This window comes from Lissotriton helveticus, chromosome 11 (genome assembly GCF_964261635.1).
Source record: "Lissotriton helveticus chromosome 11, aLisHel1.1, whole genome shotgun sequence".
NCBI classification, from domain to species: Eukaryota; Metazoa; Chordata; class Amphibia; order Caudata; family Salamandridae; genus Lissotriton; species Lissotriton helveticus.
In genome coordinates, this window is record NC_136072.1 from 384,980,020 (window position 1) to 385,006,564 (window position 26,545).

Below are 26,545 nucleotides of genomic sequence, written 5' to 3' on the forward strand. Positions count from 1 at the left end.
TCATTATTTCATATCACCCACCCACAATTTTAAAAGATTGAGCCTGTGGATTTAAGGCATGGGTAGTCACAAACTTGCTCTTGAGGGCCACATTTACAGTGTGGTTTGTGGCTGAGGGCTGCACCAGTGGGGGTGGGGTCAGTGGGGGGTGGGGCTAGAGTAAAAACCTGTGAACATGAGGTTGAACACAGGCCCCTGCAACGGATGCATTAGTCCACTGCTCCACCAGACCAACTATCTATCTATCTATCTATCTCTGTCTCTATCTATTTCTGTCTCTATCTATCTGTCTCTATCTCTGTCTCTATCTGTCTCTGTCTCTACCTATCTATCTACCTCTGTCTCTATCTGTCTCTATCTATCTCTGTCTCTATCTGTCTCTATCTATCTCTGTCTCGGTGTCTCAGTCTCTCTCTCAAGGCGTAGTTGTCCAAATTTTGAATGCTGACATCTAATGTTTAGGGATGGTGACTCGAAGATGAAGCTGCTGCAGGAGAAGAGGACGACGTCATCAGCAACATGAAACAGGAAACATCCCAAAAGTCCCTTTAAAAGTCAGCTGTGAAAGCGCTTACAGCTGACTTTTAAAGGGCCTTTTGGGAAGCTCTCAGATGACGGTGTGTTGTGTGACGTCACAGAGGCCGGCAGTAAACACAGAATATGACCGCAGGAGCATAGGTAGTGAATACGTATTTAATACATATTCACAAAGTATGCTCCTGCAGTCATCTTCTGTGTTTACTACCGGCCTCACTGGAAACGGCAAGGCAAGGTCCGCGGGCTGCCAATGAAGGCCTGCCGAGCCGCTAGCAGCCCGTGGGCCGTACTGTGACTACCACAGGTTTAAAGTATGGAATTAGTGAGATTTTTTAAATCTCTGTGTGGGAGAAGAGGTGGTGCCACATTTCTTCTTTTTCCCTAATAAATCCCATTTTGTGGACAGCAGAACAATGCAGATTTATTTTAGCAAATTACTGCACAACACACTAGGGCCTAGATGTAGGTAATTCCCATTTACAGACTCTTAAATACCGAATTTTACCGATTCGGTATTTAAGAGTCTGTAAATGGGAAGGGGGCAGATTTAGGTAATTCTGAATTCAGGAATACCGAATCTGTAAGATTGAAGCCCATAGGAATCAATGGGCAATACCGATTCGGTATTTACCGAATCGGTAAATACCGAATCCTGCAAGGGTGCAGGGTGTGTCACTTTGACACCCTCTAGCACCCCAAGTACAGGCTTGTGTGACATGTGGCACACATGCATGCCCTAAGGGCATGTCTGTGTGTCACATTGCACAGGTGTGCATGCACAGATGTGCATGCACACCTGAATTCGGTATTTTACCACACAATAGGATTGTGTGGTAAAATACCGACTCTTAAGGGCCTGTGGCACTCTTAGGAGTGTCAGCTACATATGGATTTACAGATTCGGTAAATATACCGATTCGGTATTTTACTGAATCGGTATATTTACAGAATCTGTAAAATTACCTATTCTTAAAATAACATGCCCCTACATCTGAAAAACCCTAATACCGGTCGGAAACGGCCGAAATCGGCCTTTTCCGACCGGTATTAGGGCTCCTACATCTGGCCCTAGAACGTTTAAAGTAGGAAGGCCAACTCCTCTTTCTATTTTAGGAGGTATGCTTTCATCAGTCTATACTTCAGTGAATGTATATTACAAATACTACTGTCTGTTATAGCCACGGAACATAGTCTTTCTATAATGTTTGTGATAGGTTGGGAAAACATTGAAGAAACAGCTTGTGCAGGCCTTCTTCTAAATTACCCAGAAAGCCAGGATGTATCTGCCCTGCTTTGATCTCCCATGCCGGTGCACACAAAAGACATTTGATTGACACTGTTTTGTAGAATCTAATTATTGTACTATATGCCCATAGAACATTAACACAGTATGAAGACAAACTTCTGTTATTGAAAATATTCGGTAGTAGTTCTATAAAGTCTACAGCAGAGTGATTTGTAGCTTTATTTTCTTCATATGCTGCTCTGCTCCTCCATGGTGCCTGCTTTGCACTGAAGGGGGTTTATTAAACATAAAGCTGGAACTGCTCTTCATCTTGCTGAAAACGTATTTGCAACCAAATGACTTGTTTCCAGAATGTGAAGTTGAGTGCTCTTTCTTTCCTCTTGAAAGTGAACAACCCCAAGGACTATGCAAAGCTCTGCTGTTGGCAGTGGCTGTTCCTCCGCTAAGGTGAAGCAGCATCACCCCTCTGCTTTTTGCAGTGTAAAAAAAGGAAAAAATAAAATGAGAATACCTCAAGGTTATAATCATTTTAGAGTTCCCCATTGCGATGTGTTTGTGGGGCGGGCTGCTCTCAGAGCAGGGGGAGAAGTGGTTTGCACTCCCTATGTGAGCATGAGTGCTTGGCCATGTGACAGTGCTCAGACCAATCAAAACGCTGCATTGCATAGGAGAGAAGGTGGCCGGCCAGCCGGTTGGCCGGGAGGTAAGTGATTTTATTTTTAACCCATCCCGGCACCCCTTCCCCCCACCCCGCTCCACTGCTGCTTCCAGGTAGCAAACGCCACTGGCTGTCTGGCCTATTTTCCTGCTTCTCAATTCGCTTGCGCCTAAGCCCCAACCCAGTACAAGAAATCTAGAGATGCAGACACACCACCTAGAAGTACTCCCTACCCTTCACCAGAGATAGAGGAGAGGTTCTTCAAAAACTAGCATCCACAATTGCAATCGGTTCTTGGCCTAGGGATTTCTTCTTCCCAAAAACCAGTGCTACCTTCAAAAACTCTGAGGTACTACCCATTTCAGTTGTAGAGTTACTGTTTCACTGTTTTCGTGTTGTACTGTATTTTCTGTTTTTCAGCCAGATTTTTGTGACCATTAGGATCACGGATGGTAAAATGTGAAAACCAATAGCAAAACGAACATTTATAGTCCTCAGGACTTATACCATCTGTGTGGCAGTACAGTGGTCATGACCTCGTTGGGATTTGTGTACAGTACACCTAAATAAATATTACATAAACCATTTTACCACTTTACAGAAACCATATTGTTTGCTTTTTCTTTTCTCAGTAGAGTAAAAGAAAAACAAAATATAAGAGTTCGCTCTCCTTTATGAGAGACAAGAAAAGGGAAAAAAGAGAAGAAAGAAATAGGCCGAAAGGGAAAGTTGGACATTGAGCCAGAAGAGAAAGTCATGGGATAATAAAGAAGCTGGGAAACATTTAATCAACAAGGAAGAAAATGGCAGCAAGAATAAATAAAAGACATAACCACAAGATTGTTTTGTTCCTATTTTATTATTTTTACTTAACTGTGTTTATCTTGAGAGCAATCAGCCTGGTAGAGGAAAGAAAACCTGATGCCAGGGGGTTGATAAGAGGAACCCGAAAGAGAAAAGAAGATATATGAAACTGTAGTGTAGGATCTTGTCTATAATAATCAAAATGGGTTCATTTGTTTGTGGGTTATACCTTCACCCTTAGGAATGTATTTTCTAACCCACCTGACGAATAAGCACATGGACTCATCAAATTATGCGATCCATGGGAATACTGCAGATGGTATTACTTTCACTCAGATTTCGTCTGTTGAAAGCAGCTAAAATCTTTTGGGGAAAGTCCTGAGCAAAATTAGGTATTAACCCTGGGCGTGTGCGTCGGACGGCTCCCAGCCTTTCTAGCACCCACCCATGGGGAAAGCGCTGGCGCTACCCCCATGAGCCGCCCTTCAAGCTGCCCCACCAGGGATGGCAGGGGAAACCCTTCCGCTTCCCCCCCACCACCAAATGATCTGAATGACGTCAACGCGCAAGACGCGCTGATGTCATTAGAGGATACAGGACACGCTGGAAGCCATTTGCTTCCAGTGCATCGGGAGAATAGGAGGTGAGTTTCTCCTTGGGGAGGGTGGGTTTCAAAAGACATCGGAGGAAAGGAAAGGGTTTTCCTTTCATGCGATGTCGTTTTAAGCATTCCTGCTGCACAATCGCACATGGGGCGCGATCGAGCAGAAGGAACACCCAGCTTTTTTGTTTTAAATGGCCTTTTTGTCCGGGAACGGCCTCTTGGGCAAGGGTCGCTTTCCGTGGGGAGAGCAATTTTTTGGGATGGGTCTACCCCCTTGGGGGCGGGGGCAGATCGTATTAAACAAAGAAATAAAAAAAGTAACCGTGTGCCCACTAGGCCACCAGCGATTTATATTTTTTGAAATATGTTTTTTGGAAGTGGCCCCTTAGGCAAGGGCCGCTCCCCTTTGGGAGTCATTGATTTTGTACGTTTCTGTCCCCCTTGCGGGCAGATCGGCCTTCTTAGTCTAAGCCCATCTGCCCCCAAGGGGGCAGAAACCAATAGACACCAGGGATAGTTTTAGTGTTGTTGGGGAGCGGCCCCTTGGGCAAGGGTGCTCCCATTGGGGGAGCAATAGGTTTTTGGGGTGCGGCCCTTTAGGCAAGGGCCGCTCCCCTTTGGGAATCATTTATTTTGGCTTGGCTCTTCCCCCTTTTAGGGCAGATCCAGAGCGGTCTTCTTATTCTAGACCCATCTCCCCCAAGTGGGGCAGGAGCTATTAGACACCAGGGATTGTTTTAATGTTGTTGGGGAGCTGCCCAATGGGCAGGGGTCGCTCCCCTTTGGGGATCATTTATTTTGGCTGTTTCTGCCCCCTTTGGGACAGATTGGCCTTGTTATTCTAGGTCCATCTGCCCCCAAAGGGGGCAGAAGCCATTAGACACCAGGGATTGTTTTAGTGTTGTTGGGGAGCGGCCCCTTGGGCAAGGGCCACTCCCCTTGGGGGAGTAATATGTTTTTGGGGAGTGGCCCCTTTGAGGAGCATTTATTTGGGCCATTTCTGCCCCCTGGGAGGGCCGATAGGGCCAAATAAACAATTCATTGTATTTTATGTCCACTAGGCCACCAAGGATTGTTTTAGTGTTGGTGAGAGCGCTCCCTTGGGCAAGGGTCTCCCTCCTTTATGGGGTGAATATTGTGGCAGTTTCTGCCCCCTTTGGGGGCAGATTGGCCATATGTTTTCAGGCCCATCTGTCCCCTTGGGGGGCAGAAGCCACGAGACAACAGGGCTTTTTAATTGTTGGTGTTGGGGAGTGACCCCTTGGGCAAGGGTCTCTCCCCCTTTAGGGGGGTGTATTATTTGGGCTGTTTCTGCTCCCCATGGGGGCGGATCAGCCTTATGCTTTTAGGCCGACCTACCACCTTTGCTTGGCTGGTGGATCGTGTCTGGACTAGTGCATTATTTGCAGATGTGATTATAATGTTTTATTTCTCCTTTTTATTCTAGTGCAAAGCTTTTGATTCTTGTTTGCGGTTTCAGCAGTGGTTGATCTGCAGTTTTTCGTAGTTGCATTTTTTTGGTAAGAAAAAGATTCTTGTTGTGTTTACTCCAAATAAATATTAATGTCATGCATGAATGAATTTTTTGTAAGTGGTGTCATAATAGCAGCAAATTTCGTGTTTTGAGCATTACATTCTTTATGATGTGTTTTGCGTTGTCTTATGTGTAATTTTCTTTTCTTTTTCTTGTTTAGGGGAATATTGTTGGTCCTTACTGTGTCTGTGCAGAGTAGGTGGTGGTGAGTCTAGCTGCTTCTGTCAAGTGAGTGGTATAGTGTTGGAGTATAGGGGTCTTTGTGAATAAGCCACATTTTGTTTAATACTTATTTTACAAAGTGTTTGTTGTTGTTGACTTGTTTGACAAGTTACCTTTATTAGTAAGGAACATGGCTAGCCGTAGAATTACTGCTCAGCAGGTGGTTGGTATGCTTTTTGAATCTTCCTCTGAGCAGGATTACGAGACTGACAGGGCGTCTGAGGGAGAGGAGGGAGTGCAAAGATTCTGGGCAGTGTAATTCTGTCCACAAGGAATCATCTGATGATGAAGCAAATCTCATTGCGGAAAAAGTGCCTGTTTTAGAGGAGGACACTAATGTACTGATGGTGCAGCAAGAGACATCGGGATTGCAGCCTGAGGCTTCAAGGCTTCCTACTGGTAGTGCTGGACTCTGGGGTGATCCAAACATGGTGCAGCCGGTGTTGCCTGCCTTTAGTGGTGATGCAGGGTGTTGAGTGGTTTGTGAATTTTTTTTACCTTTGCAGTTTTTTCAGATGTTTATGGATGATATATTTTTGGCTGAGATTGTTGAGCATCCTAATTTGTATGCTGAACAGTTTTTGAGGGACAACAGTGCCAGACGTAGGCCCCACTCTAGAGCTACCCGGTGGACTCTTACAAATCTGGATGAGATGAAGAAGTTTTGGGGTTTTACTTTTTTGATGGGCTTGATAAGGAAGCCTTGATGGCAACGGCCATATTTCCTGCAATTATGAGTCATGATTGATATTTACTTTTGCTTCGGATGCTGCCTTTTGTTGATTATGCTTCGGCGTTGCCACAAGATCACCCTGACTGTTACCGTCTTTTTAAGATTCGGCCTGTTCTTGATCACTTTGTAGATCGATATTCAAAGATCTATACTCCAGGGAAAGAAATAGCTGTTGATGAGTCTTTGGTCCTGTTCAAGGGCCGTTTGGTTTTCAGACAGTAAATTCCAAGCAATAGGGCACATTATGGAATTAAGATGTATTTGTTGTCTAAGAGTAGGACAGGATATATCTATAATTTCCGTATGTACACTGGTAGGGATTCCACTATTGACCCCCCTAGTTGCCCGTCCACTTCTGGAGGTTCAGAGAAAATTGTGTGGGAACATCCTAGAGGACTGTTTAACAGAGGTCACCATGAGTACCTTAATGACTTCTACACTGCTGTGCAATTGTTTAAGGAATTGTTCCAAGTGGACACTTTTGCTTGTGGCACAATCTGCTCTAACCGTAAAGGTTACCCAAAATGTTTGCAAATATTTTCATAGGGGACAATGCAGTGCTTTACGTCGTGACAAACTGTTAGCTCTGAAATTGGTGGACAGGAGGGATGTGTACATGCTGACTACCATCCATAAATTCATAATGAGAGTACTTCACCTGTGACTGTTTGGGGTCAGGTTGCTAAAGTGCGCAAACCTGTGTGCATTGTATACTACAATAAGCCAATAAGTCAATGCCACTCAGTGATCTCAACCTTGCTGCTGTTAAAGGATGTTTTCAGCAGGTCATGAGTTTGAACCCTGGAACGGCAGACTCTGCCTTACTTTCAACTAAAGTTGACAAATCGAGTACCATAAAATGGGGAATAGTAACATCTATTAATTCCAGCACGTAGAAGCTGTAGAAATGTAATATTTAAAGCTATGTAAAATGTAGTGAGCATTCTATTCATGTTCCATCTGACTGAGTTAAAGATCCAATTCCGTAAAAGAGTAAATCGATTACCGCTAAATACAGTTCTCCAGCACTGATATCTTTTAAAGATACAGATGTGTCTCCAATGGCCCCAGTCCACTGTTTTGTAGACTGTGACCGCATGTTTATTTTGAGTAAATAAGAGAGTACAAAGAGAGATATTTAATGAAGTTCTACATCCACACTCCTCCAGGGTTAATGTATCAAAACATAAGGAGGGGGTAGTTCCTCTTTTTACTGTGTCAAGGGACCTTTTACGTTATTAAAAACTCCCTAGGTTCCCTTAGACACTTTTATTTCAACCCTTTCCCCACTCTATCTTTGACCCCTCAACTGCACTCATTTTACGGCGTACACAGATCAATGGATCTCCACTAAGGAGCCCAAAGACCTGTCAGGCATTTCAGCGCCGGCTTGACGAGGAGGGCCCTATAATGAAGCATGACTCCCTACCAGGTGTGTGAGGACACTATGATCTAACCAGGCGGATACCCTCGCTCTATATGGTCGCGCTTGTTTGATTCCACTTCAAATATGGTCTAATTTCCCTTCAGAGGAACTACTCCCTCAGTATGTTTTGATGCATGTTATTTATGCATACACAGAATCTGAGAAACAGCGGTGCTAGAGGGAGATGCCCCTTAAAGAAGGAGACATGGGTAAAAATGAGCTTAACTGACTCTAAAAAAGAACCAGTGTCTGTGCCTTTCTTTTATAGAAGCACAGCATGTTACATGTTTATTTTGCCAGAAGATTCCCAGCTTAACACGCCTGAATATTAAACAGCATCTGACTGTTTAAAAGACACCAATGTTTAGAACCAACTCTTGTGCTAACTAATTAATTTGTATAAAACCCTTGCTGTAGTGCGGTTGTAGCAGCAGTGGGACTCTCCGACCAATGAAAATAAACCACGACGATCACTGCTGCATCAAATATGGAGGCAGTGAGTACTGTAAGCTGCGTTTAGAAAGAAGATGCCTTACTCTCTGTTGCCCAAAGTGCTCATGCTGTCTATGTAACTGTTTGTTGGATTTTGCATATGATTAGGATACTATCATATGGTAATAGTAGGTAGTCATCTTAAAATGCTATTAAGCGGAGTGCAGATTCTAACTACGCCTAAAATGTGGACATGCTACCTAAGGCGGGGAGCCACAGAATGGCAAACGTATATGTTACCTTAGTCTCTACAAATCGTTGCATCTAAGCTGTGCATATATGTTGATATGGGCAACCTTGTAGAATGACGGAAACTCTTGAAGCTTCTTCTGTTTATAATTAATTCACATTCTCTTCTACTTTCTGATCGTGTATTGTTCTCCTGCTGAAGGAACATGCCCTCCCCTTTCAAAGCAGTGTCTTTGAATGTAGCACTTTTTAACGAGTGGCTAAAAGGGTAACTAAGTACAAAAATATATAAGATTGCCTAATCTGTCAAAAAGGTGGCAGGGAAAGTTGCGGGTACAAAGCAAGTCAAATTAGAAACAATTTGACAAGCCGAAAAAGTTACAACACAAGAAAGTCATTGAAAATATGGTTTAAAAGGAAAGTTTAATGTAAGAAGCAAATCCCTCACATGAAAAATTAAACACCTCTCCTGCACGATCAGAGAGCTCACTCTCTGCAGGGTAGGGTGTAGGTTGGAGGTATTCCATAAAACTGATGTAAGAGGGGGTGTGGCAGGCTGGACGCACGTGCTTGTTGTCTCTGAATTCTTACCCATAAAGAGAGAGGTCAATTCTTCCGTTCTTATGAGCACGTGGCTGAATGCTCAAAAATTGAGCTATACTGTATTCAATACCAGCTTAAAGATTTTCGGGGCCCTTTGCAGGACATATTTTGGAGGGCCCTGATAGGAACACATTTTCAGCTAACTCCAGCCCTCGTGAAGCTATACGGCACTGCTGTATTATATCTTTCACTTACAGAAATGGAGATACAACAAAAAAGAAAGCTGACCCTAGCCAGTCTACACCAGACAGATAGAAAACAAAGGAAGCTTGTGCAAGCATAGAGAAATCCATTTCTTTTGTGCTTGGATCTATACATTTTTGTCTTGCAACACCAATATTTTAAATCGAGTTCCGTTTCTAATGAAGCAGTGTCCCCCTTTGCCCGAAAGCTACAGTAAAGATGACTTGGCGGATATTTAGACTACTGATTGGTAACAAAATAAGATAAATGCACACAGAGCCTGAAATTGTACAGTTTTGTTTCAAATATTCAAATGCAGAAATAAATTCCCTTTCTAAACTGATTAGGTAGGTGAGGTTATCAAGGGGGACAGACAAAAGTAGAACTGTGGTAGGGAAATGTACAGAAGAGTATGATACACCTAGGGGCTGGGTAGTGAAAGGGGCAAGGCAGAAAGAGAAGTGATTTTGAGAGAGGTAGGTGCAGAGAGCAGTAGAGGTAGACAGGTAGATGAGTTAAGTAGTGAAAAAAACATAGACAAATGTGATGGAGAGAGACACTGGTGGTGTGTGCAGAGACAGGCAAAATGAGAAGAGATATGGAAAGGCAGGTCCAGTAAAGAAAATAGTGAGGCAGAGAGAAAGGTGGAGATGGTGAGTGAAGAAAGATAGAAAAAGAGGAGTCATTTAAAGAGAAAAGAGGTGTAGAGAGACAGAGGTAGGGTAGAGAAAGAGAGGAGGTTATACAGATGTCAAAAGAGAGAGCGGGTAAGGTAAGAAGAGAGCTGGAAGGTAAAGACGGAGATAGAGACAGAGGTTAGTTAAGAGATGTAGAAAGAAAGAGGAGTACCAGGAGAAATGCGAGGCAGAAAGGGTGACGAGATAGAAAAAATAGATGTATAAACAGATATGAGGGAGGAGGTAGTATTGACCAAAGAAAAAGACTGAGGCTGTTAGAGATGGGCAAGATTGGCAGAGGAGAGGTAGAGGAAACAGGTAGAAAGAACAAGACGGGATGTGGAGTGGCGAGGAGCAATGAATGATGAGGTCACTTGAGAAGTTAGGTAGGGAGAGGAAGGTGGGGATGAGGGACAGAGCGAGAAGTGACAGGGTGAGAAATGAGCAGGGCCGGACTGGCACCAGGTGGTTCCGTGGATTGGCAGAGTGGGGGCCGGTTTCATTGTTGAGGGGGTGCTTTTGTTGCTGGAGACCTACCAGCCATGTCCCTGCTCTTTTATATAAACAATGCAAGATCAAATAGTTGTAAAGCAGGAGAGGTGTGGCGCCGCGGCCAGGGCGACTGGAGCTGGATGCTGGGGATCACGGTTCGATCCCGCAGGGGTCTGCCCAGCACATTGCGACTCTGGGCAATAGCATGCTTAATCTTCCCAATGGCCACCTGTGCCTAGATAGGTGATTTGTGAGCTATACAAGTACTGGATTTTAAAGCATTCTTCAAAACCAGTTGTATTTATTTACAATGTTTATTTAGAATGAAATGCCTGGGAGCCCCTTCGGCCCTGGAAACGAGATAGAGCAAGTGGGGAGGGCGTGGGATTGCTGAGTGAGATAAGATATAGCAAGAAGGAGAGGTGACGGAGAGAGAGATGAGGTTTTGAGATGAGTTAGGCATTTGCAGGAGAAATACAGGGAACTAATCCAGACACATCAGTTATGGTCAGAGAGAGGAATGAGGAAGAGAGAGAGACCTGAGTAACAGAGAGAGGGAGCAGAGAGGTCTAGGTGAGAGGTAAGTACAGAGAGTGGTAGAGAGAAAGTTCAGGTCATATAAACACAGAGAGAAGTGGAATAGACAAGTGTATAGAGCGAAATGTGAGGTAGACATAGATGCTATGCACAGAGAGATACACAGGCGGTGAGGTGAAGTAAAGACAGGAACATGAGACAGAAAGATCCCTTTTCAATGCAATTTCCACCAAATGTTTGAGAATGAAAGCTTGCATGCCAAACTGTCAAACTAAAAAGGAACCTTTTTCTGCACTACTATGATGGAACGTGTGACCTTATTGATCAATCTACATGGGTTCCCTTGAAAGGTGGATCCCTGGATAATTGATCACTTTGCACAGGCCTTAAAATGTCTCTTGTTGCACTGTAGAATTCATATAGTGCTTCATATCTTCTGACAAGGGCAAGAAATGCTCAGTTGTGCGTCAGGTTCCTGGTGCCTTTTTGAAGCGCCTGTTTGATAGAATGTTCGCTGTAGCGTGTTCTATATGATACGAGAGGTGTTTGATGAGGTTCAAAAGATGTTCTTCTAATTATGCAGAAACAGTTGCAGTGCAAAGCATGAGGTATGGGAGTGAGAATGAACTCATCATCTCATACTTTCCAGATTAGGCGGGTTAGTTTCTTAAACACGAGGCCGTCAGAAAGTGCATAGCATGCATAGGCAGAGGATACTACTGCCTTGATTGACTGTTGCAAACAATCTCCGGATCTACGCTCAGCGTAAATGCGAAAGATGAAGGTAAACACCGTTTATCCTTTAAGGAATAAGAGAAAAAGCTGCAAGTTAATGAGCTTAATTGAACTTTGCAAGCTGTAATAAAAACGGCTGAGCTAGCTGGATTCAATGTCTTTGAACTTCAGGCTTGCTAACTTCAGTATGCAAAATGAGCGATTGATGAGGTGTCGCGGAAAAGTATAGAGAACGACGCAGCTCATTTCACGCTGGAAACATTCAAAATTGAATACTTCAAAGTTCTCAGTGCCCCCCTTGCCCTGTATAACTAATTTAAAGTTTACACATTGAATCACCATAGCAAAGAGACAGAGGCAACAAAGACCACTGGAGACCACTGTAACATCTTGGTAACCTACACTAGCGTTGCTCAGCTGGGTGGATAATGCTGCAATATAGAGATGGCAATGTCACAGCGGTTATATTACTCAGAGGGCAATATTGTGAGCTTGACTGGTGTGCACTGTTGTGGTGTCTGCACTCACAATATAATATTTAACAGAGAAGTAAAGTGAGAGGTGGAAAGATGTAAGTAATTTCAGCCACTAATATTTACTTAGGGCTGAATTCCATTCCATCGTTTTTGTATACACCATGCCATCTCAGACAGGCACCAGTCATTTGCATATCATACTTGGTCCTGCTCTGATTGGAAGAGTTCAGCCAAAGTACCCGGTCAGCTCTCCTCTTGATGCGAAAACAACCAAAACAGGCCGGTATCAGCTTTTTGGGCCTCTTTAGTGAAGACTGACTTGAATCTCATGGCACAGTGAACATGGGACATATCTGGGCACATGTTTAAACAAAAAGAGTACGCAGTTCTCCTGGAAAAAACTTATTATGACAGTTGGAAACAAAGTGAGTGAAGGCACACAGGAGGTGGATCCTCCTTGTCGGAACTAGAGTCCTCACACACCCAGCAAGGTAGGTGTCATGCTTCATCATTTGGGCTCGCCCCTCGTCGGGTCGGCGGTGCAATACCCGACGGGCACCCATAAGGGGCTCTTTAGCGGGGATCTTTTGTTCCTGCCCTATGGTGCTGTGGGTGTGAGGGCCCTAGGAAAGATAGTGAATGGTGTGGATGTGTGCTGGTGATTTAAAAGAGGTTGGGTAGTCCACAGCGTGCTTTTAATAAAGTGGTAACCCACCTCACTAAAAACAAGGAGAGTGGTTGCTTTTCAGGGTTAAGGGTCCGGTAATGCAAAAACCTACTCTATTAAATGGTGGTCGACATGTTTCATGCTGATCTGTTCAAAGTGATACTATGCATTTCTTCAGGACCAAATGAAAGCTATCTACACTACTGGGTGTTCATGCCCAAGTCTTTAGTTAGTGTGTGCCGGGTCCCGCATTGCTGGAACCCGAGTCACAAGAAGTGTCCACTTCAACGAATTCCCCGGGCGTATGACACCTCACTGTAGATGTTCTGTCCTCGGTGGGACCAACGCTAGGTTCCTACTCCAATACCTCCGCCATCTGGGCATACCCACTTCGTTTAAGGCATCTCATATAGAAAAACAAATGATGAGTGGAATGCTTTAATTAATCTCAGCCACTGAGAATCACTCGAGCTGCATTTCAGTCCCGCTCTGACGTCCCAGGACAATACCAGACAATATAATATTGGCATCCACACCACAATTTCCTTGTGCAAGAAGAGCTCGGTGATGGAACACACAATTAATGTCATGAACTCACCCCCCAGCTTTATATCAGGGCTATGTGCATATGACGATGATGTAATAGCTAGTAAAATAGTAACATTAAAAATAATTTGTTTTTTTTTCCTTAGAGTAATTTACTTTTTCTATTTAAAGTCTGTTCCATTTTGACCACAAAATAGGACTGGGCATCTGTTGAATCATGCAAGAAGTTCTGAGTCATTTGACTTGTAGGAATGTTCTTGCTGCGCCTGCATACGGCAGTTGTGCTCATGCTTTTCCTTCCTAGCACCTCTGCCCCTTTTGGAGCCTTACCTGTGTGCTCTATCGCAGATGCATGCCAGCTGATGCAAAGGTAAGGTTGTATGCATGTTGTTTCACACTTAAGTCCAAATTGCAGCCTTCCATCGCCCATGCATTAAGGAGAGTTTCTTAATAAGCCTGGCCTCCTTGGTGCGCTTAATTGAGGGAAGAGGTTCCTTTCCAGAAGTCGGTGTGTATGATTCGTCGCCATATTGGTACAGACAGCTGATAGGGGGATGGGAGAGGCTCGAGTAACATGGCTAGGCAGATCATGCTGGCCCAGGATTGGCTGCTGCTCTGCATTTTTTGTGTATACTTTTATGGTAAACAGAGAATGCCTCAGGGAGCACCAGCACAGCATATCAGCAGCATGCTCACTTCACTGGATGCTACAGTAGTGTCCCTCACTTTATCCAGCTTCCCCCATGTCCTGGGAAATTTTCAAATAGAAGAAGCAGATCTTTTTATGTGAGATGTATGTAACAGATGGAAGGCTAAACCAGATCTGTGACAAGCTGTGACACCAGCCCTCCTTCTGAGTGGCCTCTTAATATTGATTAGGGTGTAAACCGGAATTTATATTACAGTTAGTGCATTGATACCACAAACAGTGTAATAATGTACAGTTTTACTGTGGTTAAAAATAGGACCAAAGTCAGCAGCTCAAATGTTTAGGAATTAGTCCCAAGTGTTCTGGAACTGCATGCGGAAATCGGTGTGATATCACTGATTTTTAATATTATTCCAAATTCTTTTCGGATTATTTATAAACCCTCAATAATTCAGGGTGTGAAATTACTGTACTGCAACCACAGCAGTGTGTCAAATGCACACCTCATTCTTTTTTTGTGTCAACAAGTTTACCTTACCATGTGGAAAATGTAAGACATACTGGCAAGTGGTGGCTAATTCTGGATCTATAACTTCAGTAATATAATAAAATAACCAACTCTGCTAGTTCATATCTGATGATGTGAATTGCCGATCTCTAAAATGTTGAACACCAAAGCAATATGTTGCGTCTTTAAATAGTGAAGACATTTAGTGACTTGCTCTTTTAGTTTTGACCTCACAATAATCAACATATATACGGATGAATGACAATTGGAAGATTGGAATACCTTAAGAATTTTGGGGAAGATTTACAAGCCCAATGCGCCGCCAGTGCATCACGTTGCGTGATGCATCGGTGGCGCAGCCTGCTGAGTGATATTTACAAGCACATGTAAAGTCACCCTGTGTCACTTAACCTGTGCTTGTAAATATCGCCCCTGTTCACGCAACACTTTGCGTGTTAGGGGCGGGACATGGGTGTTGATGTGGGTGTTCCCATGCAACACCCATGTCCACTGATGCATTTCCAGATTTACGACAAATCGCAAATCTGGAAATGCGCCAGAATGCTACGCCACTCTAGGGGTGGCGTAGTGAGGTGCAACGAGGAGAAATGTTTTCATTTATCCTCATTTTTTCCCTCTTTCAATGCGTGCTGCATTCTACAGCACACATTGGAAGAGGAATTCACCTCAATTGATTGTTGCTCTGCAGGAAGGTGCCCCTTCCTGCACAAAAGCAATCTTCCTAAGACGCAGGCATCCTTGCACCATTGTGCAAGGGTGTCTGCGCCGGTGCATGGTAGCAGTTTGTGCGCCAGCGCAGGGGGAAGCACAGAGATGCAACATGTTGTAAATATGTTGCATCCCTGTGCTTCGAAACTAATGCAGCGCGGTGCAGCAAAATGTATTGCTGCATCGTGCTGCTTTCGTTACTTGTAAATCTGCCCCTCCATTTTTGTCCACGTAAGTGCCTACCGGGATGGAAATATAACCGTTGTTGAGGTACTTGCGAGCTACATGACAGGAAGACAGCCCTGAGGAAGACGTGGGTAACACCTCAGACGTCGAGACACGTGTTGACTGGTTAACAAAAAGAAGAAGAAAAAAGACCAAGAGAATCTTATTATGAAATGTGTTTGACTATATGATTGTAATATTTAAGAATTTGAATTGAGTGTGTCTGGGTTGAGTGTATAATATGTTGCTTTGTCATATCATACATACCACAACATGCCACAGTAGACACCGCTGTATGTTGTTTCAAATTTATTGCAACCCTTCAGACTGTAGACCTTTAAAGTACAATAATAGGAGACAGATCCAAACTTTAAGGAAAGAGTTAGGGATGGAGCAAACCACATACCTCAATACAGTACATAATGAAAAGGTCAAATATAATTAATGTAAGACAAATAATGGTTAGGACATTCTATGTCAAGTGACATATTTCGTGTTCCGGTATGCGGCCTGATGAAGGTCTGTTGCCAACCAAAACACCTTCCTCGAGGGCTTGAAGGCCGATTGTTTGTAGGTTATGTTATCCTATGCTAAGCCAGAATTTTTCTGCAACACTGGGCCTTCAGAGAAGACTTTTGTTACCAGTGGGTATTGGCATGGACCCGATGGGTATCTTAACACAAGTATGCCACTGGTCCAGAAGAAAGTTGTCTAGCAACCATTGGGTACATGCGCCCCATAGGTAGGGACTCTTAAGTATCACACAGGCTCAGAACAAGGCAAGCACCTACCCGTGTGGATATAGGCTTAGTAGATTTGAAGCAGACATAAAATAAATTCTCAAGAGGGATGGAGGCCTATGCCTTCCTGTGGGAGCGGGGGCATGGCACAGTCAGTGGTAGCTCAGACGAGCAGACCTGTGCTTGCCACAGTCAACATAGGTTCAAAATAAACTGGATATGGAAAAGTGTGAATGTTCTGCTATGCCATGTTATTTTGTATTACTTGGTCTTCCTATATAGTGCTTCTAAATGCTGAAAATGGCCCCAAAGTGTTTCAGAAACATTGGGCTGCGGCGCAGGGACAGGAGCAGCTACTGCTAAGCAGACAGTTTGGAAGAGATGCTGTTCCAAACTATTTGTTAACTTCTTTAACCAGCATTTCAGGCATCATGTGACTAATTTGGCCAAAGTCCTTCATGCCTCCAAGAGCTTAAGCATAATATGTAATTGACTCTTCATTGGCCTGTCTACACTTTTTGATCTACAGGATTGGCACATTCCTAACTACGGCAAAGCTGTGCCTGCTTTTCAGAAGCAGACCTTGCATGTGCTTGACCTTTCCCCTGCTGCACTGACATTTCAAACCACTATCGTACTTATACTTTTCCTTTTTAAGGTCTAGTGTATAGACAGCTTATAGCGGTCTGTTTTTTATGAAGACGTATTGTGGACAACACCAATACTCACGGTGGGCTTTGGTTCAGCCAACTGCTTACCATTGGGTTGCTTTCTTGTCATTATCATTTGCTACTTCTTATTCAATGGCTTTCCTTCCTCTTGTGTTTGTCCCTCCTGTTAGAAATGGGATTTCTGGTTGGCTAAGGCTTGCGCCAAAGCCAGGCAGAAACCACCACACTAGTCAGGGCAAGGGAGTTACACGCCAAAGATAACCCCTGCTCACCCCCTTGGTAGCTTGGCACGAGCAGACAGGCTTATCCCGGAGGCAATGTGTAAAGCATTTGTGCACGCACACAGCAACAACATCCCAGGCACACTACAAAAGGAACTCCACACAAGGTTATATAAAAATACCTTTTGTATTCTTAAAACACATCAGATAGTAATCACACAATATACATTGTGCCAACTGGCACGGGCAATATTCACAAGGGATTATTTACACAGGACAGGGCCACGTGGGCCACTTTTAGGATCAGCACTTAGTAGAAATAGCACTTAGAGTAGCTGTAGGACCAAATAACAATTATACAACGCAACCAGTAACCACTGGTAAAAGGTAGGTACACACTACGCAATACTAAGCCCCATAGGCATAGATCACGCAGGGACACATAACTTCACTAGTATAAACTATACTAGGCAAAACAACCTCCTAAGCATGAAAACACATTTAGAGGTATCACAGGCATAACGGCATTGCACATTACGCATAAATCACATTAGGCCTAACCAGTATAAATACAGTAGGCAATCTCCTCACTAGTCTAAACACATTAGACCCTACCCCCTAAGCATAACTCACGTTTAAGGGCGTAAATCACAGTGAAGCACAATCTCACTAACATAAACCTCCAGAGGTAAAACCATCTCTAGAGGTCTCAACACAGGGTGCGTAAAACATACTAGATACATTACATTTCCTAGCACCACATTTAAAGCACACAAATCACATTAGGGCCTTGCACCCGAACCATATACCAGCCCCCCTGGTCAACTGGCCATCACAGGAAGGGGGCTCAAATGCCCTATGTCCAGAATGTCAGGGCGCGCTGCCAATGCAGCGCCAGTCAGGGGTGCGCCACCGGCGCAAACCTAACATTGCAGCGGCCCACTACTTGCTGGACAGCTGAGGACAAGCACAGGGCCTAAACACTGCAGCTGGCACTACGTGCTGCGCAGCTGTGAAAGGCGAAGGTAGGGGCGAAGTAGTGCATCCCACTCCTGAGTTCATAAAGGGCAAGTCCCTAGGAAGAAAAACCTTAACGGTGCAGCTGCCCACTACTTGCTGGGCAGCTGGAAACTCAGCAGTGTGACAGGGGGCTCTCATTAACCCTTCAGAACATTGCGCCAAAACGTTGGAGCCACACGGGGCTCTGAAAATACATATTCCGCAAAACGGTGGAGCCATCTAGGCTCTGAACACACATGTGCCCTCTGGAGCACTCTGGCTCCTCAAATACAAAGACTGAAAAAAAGGTTGGAGCCCTCTAAGCTCTGGACAAATAATGGGCAACACTTGCCTCCTGGAGCCCACTGGCTCCTTAAAGGAATAAATGCCCCCAAAGGTGGAGCCCTCTGGCTCTAAAAGTAACTGGGGCCCTCAGGGGCAAGGACACGGGCCCCCCTGGCCCTCGGGACCCCCACTGGGACCTTTTAGGTAAATAGAGCCATCGTTGGAGCCCTCAGGCTCTTATGAAGAATGGGGCCATGACACTGGAAAAGAACACTGGCCCCCACAAAGTAAATCTGCCCCAATGGCGGAGCCACGGGGCTCTGAGAATAAACAGGTCTCATGGAGCACACTGGCTCCTAAAATGAATATACCCACAACGGGGGCAACCACGGGCCCCCCGGACCTCCCCGGGGCCCTAGAAGCAGAAGATGGCCCTCGGTGGAGCCATTCAGGCTTGGGAATCACTGGGCAACCCCCGGAGCCATCTGGCCCCTGAAATCAATAAAACATTTGCCCCGTTGGAGCCACGTGGGCTCAGAACCAGCAAACATGCCCCTAAAGCATGGGAGCTGCCCGCTGCCATCCGGGGCCGCTCTGGTCAAGGGGCACCGCTGTTGTGCCTACATAGGTAGGGGTGCGCGGGCCCCTCAGGGCCTTCTAAACAAATGGAGGCATCGTGGGAGCGGCCCCTTCTCAGGCGGGGGCCGCTCAGAAGAGGATGCTGCCCAGCCCTTACTCACCAGGCTCCAGCGCAGGGGGGCTTCTCCTCACGGTGACGGGCGGCAGTCTTCTTCCGGGGCTCCCTCTTGGTCATGGGAGCCCAGCAACATTCCGGGCTGCTTTCTGCTGGCGGCCCCGGGGCGCTCCTCAGCTCACGGGAGCCCCGGACCGCGGGAGGCCCTCTCTCCACCGGCTTCCTTCTTTCTGGCCATACTTCCGCCTGGCGCCCAGCCCATGTCCCAACCAGTGTTGCCTGCCTTCCGGGTCGCACCGAGGGCAGCCCGGAGGAGGCTTCAATATCGGCTCGGGATGCGGCGGTTACTTCTCGGGGCACCACGAGGGGTAGGCTCCCTCCATTTTAAATGGCACAGCGGGGTGGCACCCGGAATATAAAAATATAAATGTGGGCATAATGCAGGGTAGGCTCCTGCCAACAAAAATATCGCAAAAAGCGGGGTGGGCACTCGTAATGAAAAACCGCAATAAAACCGGGTCTCAGCTTCGTGCTGCCGAGCAGCTATGCTCTTCTCTTGGGCCACATGGGATAGCGCATCCTGCAGCGCTAGAGGCAAGGAACGGCGCCTAAAGTCCCCAAGGTCCCTTAAATAAGGACAGACAGCAACCAGGGTTCTCCCAGCTAAAGGGGGCAGCAGGGCCCCAAAGAAACAAGGTCTCCCAGAGTCTTTCAGCATCCAGGGCATCCAGGGGCTGCACAGGGCCCAGGGAGGCAAGCCTTCCCCTGGGCCCCAGCAGCAGCATGCCCCTGGTAGATCTGAGTATAGAACAAGAACATTTACTTGCGGTCACAGCCCCTTTTTTATACACAGGAATCCTTTGTTGTACAAGGTACAGGCAAGGGGCGAACCAGACGCAACTGGTTCTTGAGAACTTTGTTTTGCTCAGCCCCTCTGCCTATTCACAGGATGGGTCAGGAACATCAGACACACCACAGGGGGTGGAGCCAGCATTGTGGAGGGAAGGCCCAGACCTATTCAGGTCCCAGGTGTACTCCTCCCTCCCATCAATATGCAGATCTCTCCATTCACCACTGGAGCAGACCCATCCTGACTCCTGGAGCCAGGCACACCAACCAGCTCCAGCCAATCACAAGCTAGACAGTAAATTCACATTCACTGCACAGACATGCCAACTTCTAGAAGTGGCACTTCCACACTAGACACAATAAATCCGCGCACATCATCGCACAGCATTTAATCTCATGAGTTCCCACATACCAAACTCGACTCTGCACTCCCCAAACATCAGGAACTACCATGGTCACACATTTTCCCCATGCATTCCTATGGGAGGGCAGGCCACTCTCACCACACATACACAGAGAGCGCACGCACTTTACACTGGACCCCAGCGAAAAAGTGCGCAGAGGCCTAAAGTCACCAACACCAGGTTACAGAAACAGGCTAGGCAAATGCAAAAAGATTTCGGGGTGAACCTGCCAAAAGGGCCAAGTCCTACACCTCCGATGTAGCAAAGCTTCTTTCCCATCCTTTTGCCTGGATGATTTTCGCCCATTCACTGCTTACATTAAGGGAACTACTTTTTTAGTTTGCACATACCACACAGCGCAAAGCTGTTTGGTTACAAAAAACGTTTGGTTGACTTCATTGTCACTCTAACTTCTTTTCTTCTTATTCGATGGCTTGCTTTTTCCATCTTGTGGTTGTTCCCCTTCCTGGGGCATAGTCTCTTTACATGTGTGTTTTCTCTGCTCACTTTTATGAAACTGTGTTTTCTTTCTGCCTAAGCACTTCATGAGAATGCATGTGTTTTCCAATTGTCTCCCTTGCGTGCTTTTCTCCTCTGCCTCCACGCACTGTGTTTGTTCTCTCTTGCCCAAACTCTGTGTTGCTCTTTATCACCATGTGCTTCTCTTCCCATGAGCTCTATGTTGTTCTCTCTCACTTGTGTGCTTCTCCCTTTGCCCCATGTTGTTCTCTCCCTCAAATGCATATCCCCTGCCTTTCTTGTTGATTCATCCCTTGTGTGCTTCTTTTCTCTAACTTATCCCCCACTCGCTACCCCAACCTGCTCTTCCATTTACCCCGCCCACCCAAAGTCCTTTTTTTTTTAAATTCAGCTTTTTTTGGAGTGCATGGCAACAAATTGCTGTTGGTCCTTCTGTTTTTTAAATAAAAGTGCATTCACCCTACTTCATTTTGATATTTTTTATTTACCAATCCATCTGACATTGTTTTTTTTTTGTATAGTACAGCAGTGGCATTTTACCGATGCTGTGAAGCATGAACAAAAGAAATTATCTCAAAGGCGAAACCTATTAGCTTGACCAATGGTTACCATTTTCTTTCAGCACTTTACAGGAGTGCATGTATTTCCTTGCTCTTAATTGTGTATTGCTTTCTCATTCAAATGACTGTGTCTTCTTCTCCCTGGTGCTTCCCACAGCTCTTCTGTTGCTTTCTCCACCTTTCTTTTGATGTATTTTTCAAAATCCCTCCCAAAATGTCTATTGGAACACGACACATACATGAGCATGTGTGTCATAACATGTGTGGTGAGTTTTTTGTATTGCATTTTATAGGGAAAACAATAGTTTTATTGTTTTGCTTTTTTTACTGCAGCAGGTTGTTCTATAATATTGTGTTCATTACTCAAAATGCAAGTTGGAGCTATTGGTTTTGCCACTCCTTGTTCCCATAGGCCAATACAATTCTGCTTTTGCGGTTTAGTGACACATAAAGTCACACTTACTGGATGTTAGCCTCACCACTTAGCACAGTCCTTCTCATAAAACCAAATCTCACTGCTAGGAAGCCTGGACATTGAGTTCAGTGTAGGCTCGCTACAAACACCTCCAGCTGTCCGTCACAGACAGCACTAAATGCCATACCCCACAGAGTCAATTATTGCTTAGGATTTGATGACTTCCATGTCAATCTGAGCCACCTTGCTCCTACTTGTGGCTTTTCCCCCTTTCGGTGTTTGACCCGCTCACAGGAGCTTTTTGATTCTATTTTCAGTGCATCCATCATTTATCAAAACACAGTATTGCAAACAGAGCCATGTTTGTACACTAGTTTGCTGCCACCTAGTGGTCACTAGAAATGCAAAACAAAAGAGGAAGATCAGCATCCATGGTGACAAATATTGAAGACTATTGTAAACAAGTATTGGTAATGCCATTCGGTCTTGTTTGTATGTAAAGTAAGCAAGACCGATTGGCTTTGACAGTGCTTGTTTTAAGGGCAATTTTACTAGAGATTCAGCTGATCCTTGATTTTGCTAACCCTCACTGAGATTGTCTCTTTGCTCGTGCAGTCATATTTTGTGGCACTGTAAGTAAGTAATGTTTATTGATTGATTATTTAAAATCTTTACCAAAAAAGAATGCACAATTTAACATTTCAATTATAATAATACAATAATTATAGTAGTACAGTAAAAGGGCGATAACTTTTAAAATGTAAGTAGTAATTTAGTAATTTTTTAAAAGAATTTAAAAATACAAACAATATAACAACTAATGTATAAAAAATTCCAGTTTTTTCCATGCACTTGATAAAAATTTTGAAAGAGCAGAGTTAATATGTATATCTTCTAGGCAAAGACACTGGATTAGCGCTTGTCTACAAGTCCTTATTGATCTTTTATTGAAGTGCCTTTTTAGAAGTGTTATTCTTTCATGTTTTAGTTCTGGGCAAAGGCACAATAGATGTATGATATTTTCCTCTCCTGTGTTACACAGCCGACATGATATATTATTTTCAAGCCTTTTCCATGGCAGTGCATGAGACTCTCCGGGCAGGATTCCGAACCGGGCTTTCATGAATATATTTTTATATTTCCAAGTCCAAGCTGTATTCAAATATTGTTGCAGACTCTTTTTTTTGTAACTGTTTATTATAGACCAAGCATGTTTCCTTTTGGCCAGGGACTCTTTGTCACTAATCACAGAAAGGATATCAGTTGTCTTATTTAGCGCCGAGACACCGGAAGGTATTTGTGCGCTTCAGAAATTTTATAAATAAATAAATAAAATAAATAAATAAATTTACAATTTTTTAAAAAGATTCCTGAGGAATAGTGGTCATTCAAATCTCCTTAAGCCCAAATTCATCTAAGGCCTTCTCGAGATACTTCCAAACAGATAATTTGTTATTGCCCTCTACTTCTTTCCATAAAAGCTCGGAGATTAAGTTGTCCTTGTCATTTGTTACCCTATACCATACTTTAATTGTGTTACCCATCCGAGCATGTCGTTGGTTGTTCAAGCCGAATTCTAATCTAATTTGGGACTGTGAGGCATTTTTAGGTAGACAGAAAAGGGATCAAAAAGTTTTCGAAATGTCTTTATTTATTGTTATAGCATCCTTTCCGTTCAATGCTTCACTGCCATAGGTTAGGGAAGGTAACAGTTTTGCAGATATGACTTTGAGCAATGGCTGGTAGGTTAAGTTGCTGGTGGATTTTTTTATCATACCAAATGCACCTGTTAGGGAGTTTGCCTTCCGGGTAATATCCAATTTCTGGGGTTTAAAACTACCATTGTCATCAAAAACCAATCCTAGGTATCTATACGTTTTAGTTTGTTCCAGTTTTTTTTTACCTAAGAACCATTTCATATTGTATTTCCTTCTTGGATTTTTTGAGACAACCATAACTTTAGATTTGGATTCATTGATTACCATTTTATTTTTTATTGAGTACTCCTGTATACATGTAATTAACCTTTGCAAGCCTATCTTTGTTCTGCTTAAAAGAATAACATCATCTGCATATAGCAAGTTTGATATGTGCTTATCTCCAAGTTTCGGTGGATGGGCATTTATCTTGTTCAATTCTTCGGTTAAATCAGTTAAAAACAGATTAAATAGTAAAGGTGCCAATACGCAACCTTGCTTCACACCGCTAAGCGTTGGTATTTCCTCAGTTAACGATCTGCCATTCCCAATTCGAACTTTGGCCCAGGTTTTAGTGTACAGGAGACTGATCAGGTATATTAAAGGCTGTGGATTCCCTTGTGCTTGTAACTTTTTCCATAGAAGATCTCTATTGATACAGTCAAAGGCTGATTTAAAATCAACAAAACATAGAAACAGTGATTCGCCCTTTAAAATTGCCTTTTCCATTAAAATAGATAGTGCCAGGATATTGGAGGATGTCCCAAGACCTTTAACGAAGCCAGTTTGATTTGGCGGAAGAATGTTATTCTTTTTCACAAAGTCAGATAAGGTTGTTAGCAGATAACCTGCAAACAATTTTGCATCCGTGTCCTGCAGCGTTATTAAACGATAATTTTCAGGAAGCGCCCAGTCTCCTTTTTTAAAAATTGGGGATATTAAAGATCCTCTCCAGCTTTCAGGTATCTCCCCTTTACTAACTATTTCGTTAAAGATCTTTACAAGTATTTTGGCCCATGTTTCCGGGTCCTCTTTGTATACAGAAAAGGGTATCCCGTTTGGTCCTGGTGCTCCATCTTTTTGCTTCTTTATTAATTTAACAATCTGCTCTTGTGTTATCGCCATACCGGATTCTTGATTTTTTATTGCCGTTTCTTTCCCTGGTTTATGGTCTTCAGTTCCCTGTACTACTGGATGTGGATTTAGATGATGGCTTAAAAAATTTACCCATTCTGGTTCAGTCAATACTGATGAAATTACCGCTTCATCCGGCCTATTTAGGGTATTAACCATCTTCCAGAATTCCCTCGAATTTCCTAGAGTACTAGTATAAAATATACGAGTCCAAAGTGCGTTATTGGCTTCAGTTTTTTCATTCCATATTATCTTTTTTAAATTTTTATTTGCCACTTTCAAGGCAGTTTTGATATCTTCTTTATCTGGGAATTTAGTCAGCTCTTTCCTTAATCTATTTCTAGTTTGTTTCATTTTCTGTACTGCATGTGTAAGGTCAATGTTGGTGGCCCTTTTTATTACCTGTTTCATTTGGCCATCTCTAGAGATATTGGGATTACCCTTACTAGTAGGCATTCTGGCGGTAAAACTGGCCCATTGTTCGATTGCCGATGCAAACGGTGCTTCTTCACTGCATTCCCGCAACTGTTTTAGCGCCAGATCGCTTGTCAGTTGGTTATTTCGAGATCCTGTTTCCCAAATTAACTTTTTATAATTAGTCGTTCCAATTTGTCCTTCAGTGGTTAAATAAATTTGGTGATTTTTATATTTAAATATTGTGGTGATAATTTGCTGACTATGATCACTCTCCAGGACTTTCTTTATGTAAATGTAAATGTAGTATACTTGTAAAGCGCACAGCTGCCCCAGCAACGGGGCGTCCCGGCGCTGTATAACTCTGGGGAACCCGTCCTGGCTTTCCCTGTGGGATGGTCCCTTGCTGGGAGTCCCCAAGGTGGAGCCAGGCATCCCCGGAATTGGTGGGGCCGTTGTGGAGATTAGGCAAGCTAATGCCCAGAGTTGCCGAGTGGAACCCCTGATTAGAGTAAGCACCGAAGCGAGATTATCGAGTCCGCTGACCAAGGTCCACGACCCTGCCGCGTCGGGAATTGAACCCTGGTCCCAGGCCGACTTCTGCTCTTGGGCCTGCCGCCTCTAACCAGTGAGCCACACTACTCCACAGATCCTTTAGATGGTATGATGTACAGTTACCGAAGATATGTAGTGATACCATAGTATAGTCTATACGGGATTTAGTACTGTGTGCGTGATAGGACCATGCTGGTGGTGAGTCTGTTGTAAATCTTCCATTAAGTGTTCGTAACCCCAAGGCTTCCATATCCTTTATAAAATTTATACCCAATTGCTGGAAACCTTGTTTATTCAAAGGGTCTGTTACCTGAACCGGGACAGACCATTGGTGGTCTTGCGATTGCGTTGCTTCATCCCTTGTAAATGGTATTAGAAGATTGAGATTAAAATCTCCTGAGATAATAAAATCCATAAAGGGGTCCTCAATCTTTTGCTTGAGCAGGTATGTGGACAGTGCTGCACACACAGTTTTCCTGGAGACGGATGTCGGAGGGATATATATATTAACCAATTTCAAAGATCTTTTTTGTCCGTGCATCCAATGTCTCACCAATACAGATTGAAACTTCGTATTATTTGTAAATATTTCAGCATGTTCCACATTGAGATCAATTGAAATAAAAATTGCTAGCCCCCCTGAGGGGCGTCCATAAGTGCTTTCCTTGATAGCAGGTATGTAGTATCCTTTATAACCATGTATTATAAAGGGGGTTATTGCCCAGGTCTCTTGCAGCAGAATTATTTGATAGTGCTTGAGTAGCTCAGTTATCTTGCCTAATTTGTTAGTTATACCATTTACGTTCCAAGAACAAAACGTTATTTCATTTTTATTTGTATTTTTAGTTGGCTTTCCAAGTTTTGTTTGTCAATGGGTATTATTTTCATGTAGTGCACTCTTAATCCATAATTCATTTATCCCAATTTCGGTTCTATCAATTGAATTTTTCGCTTG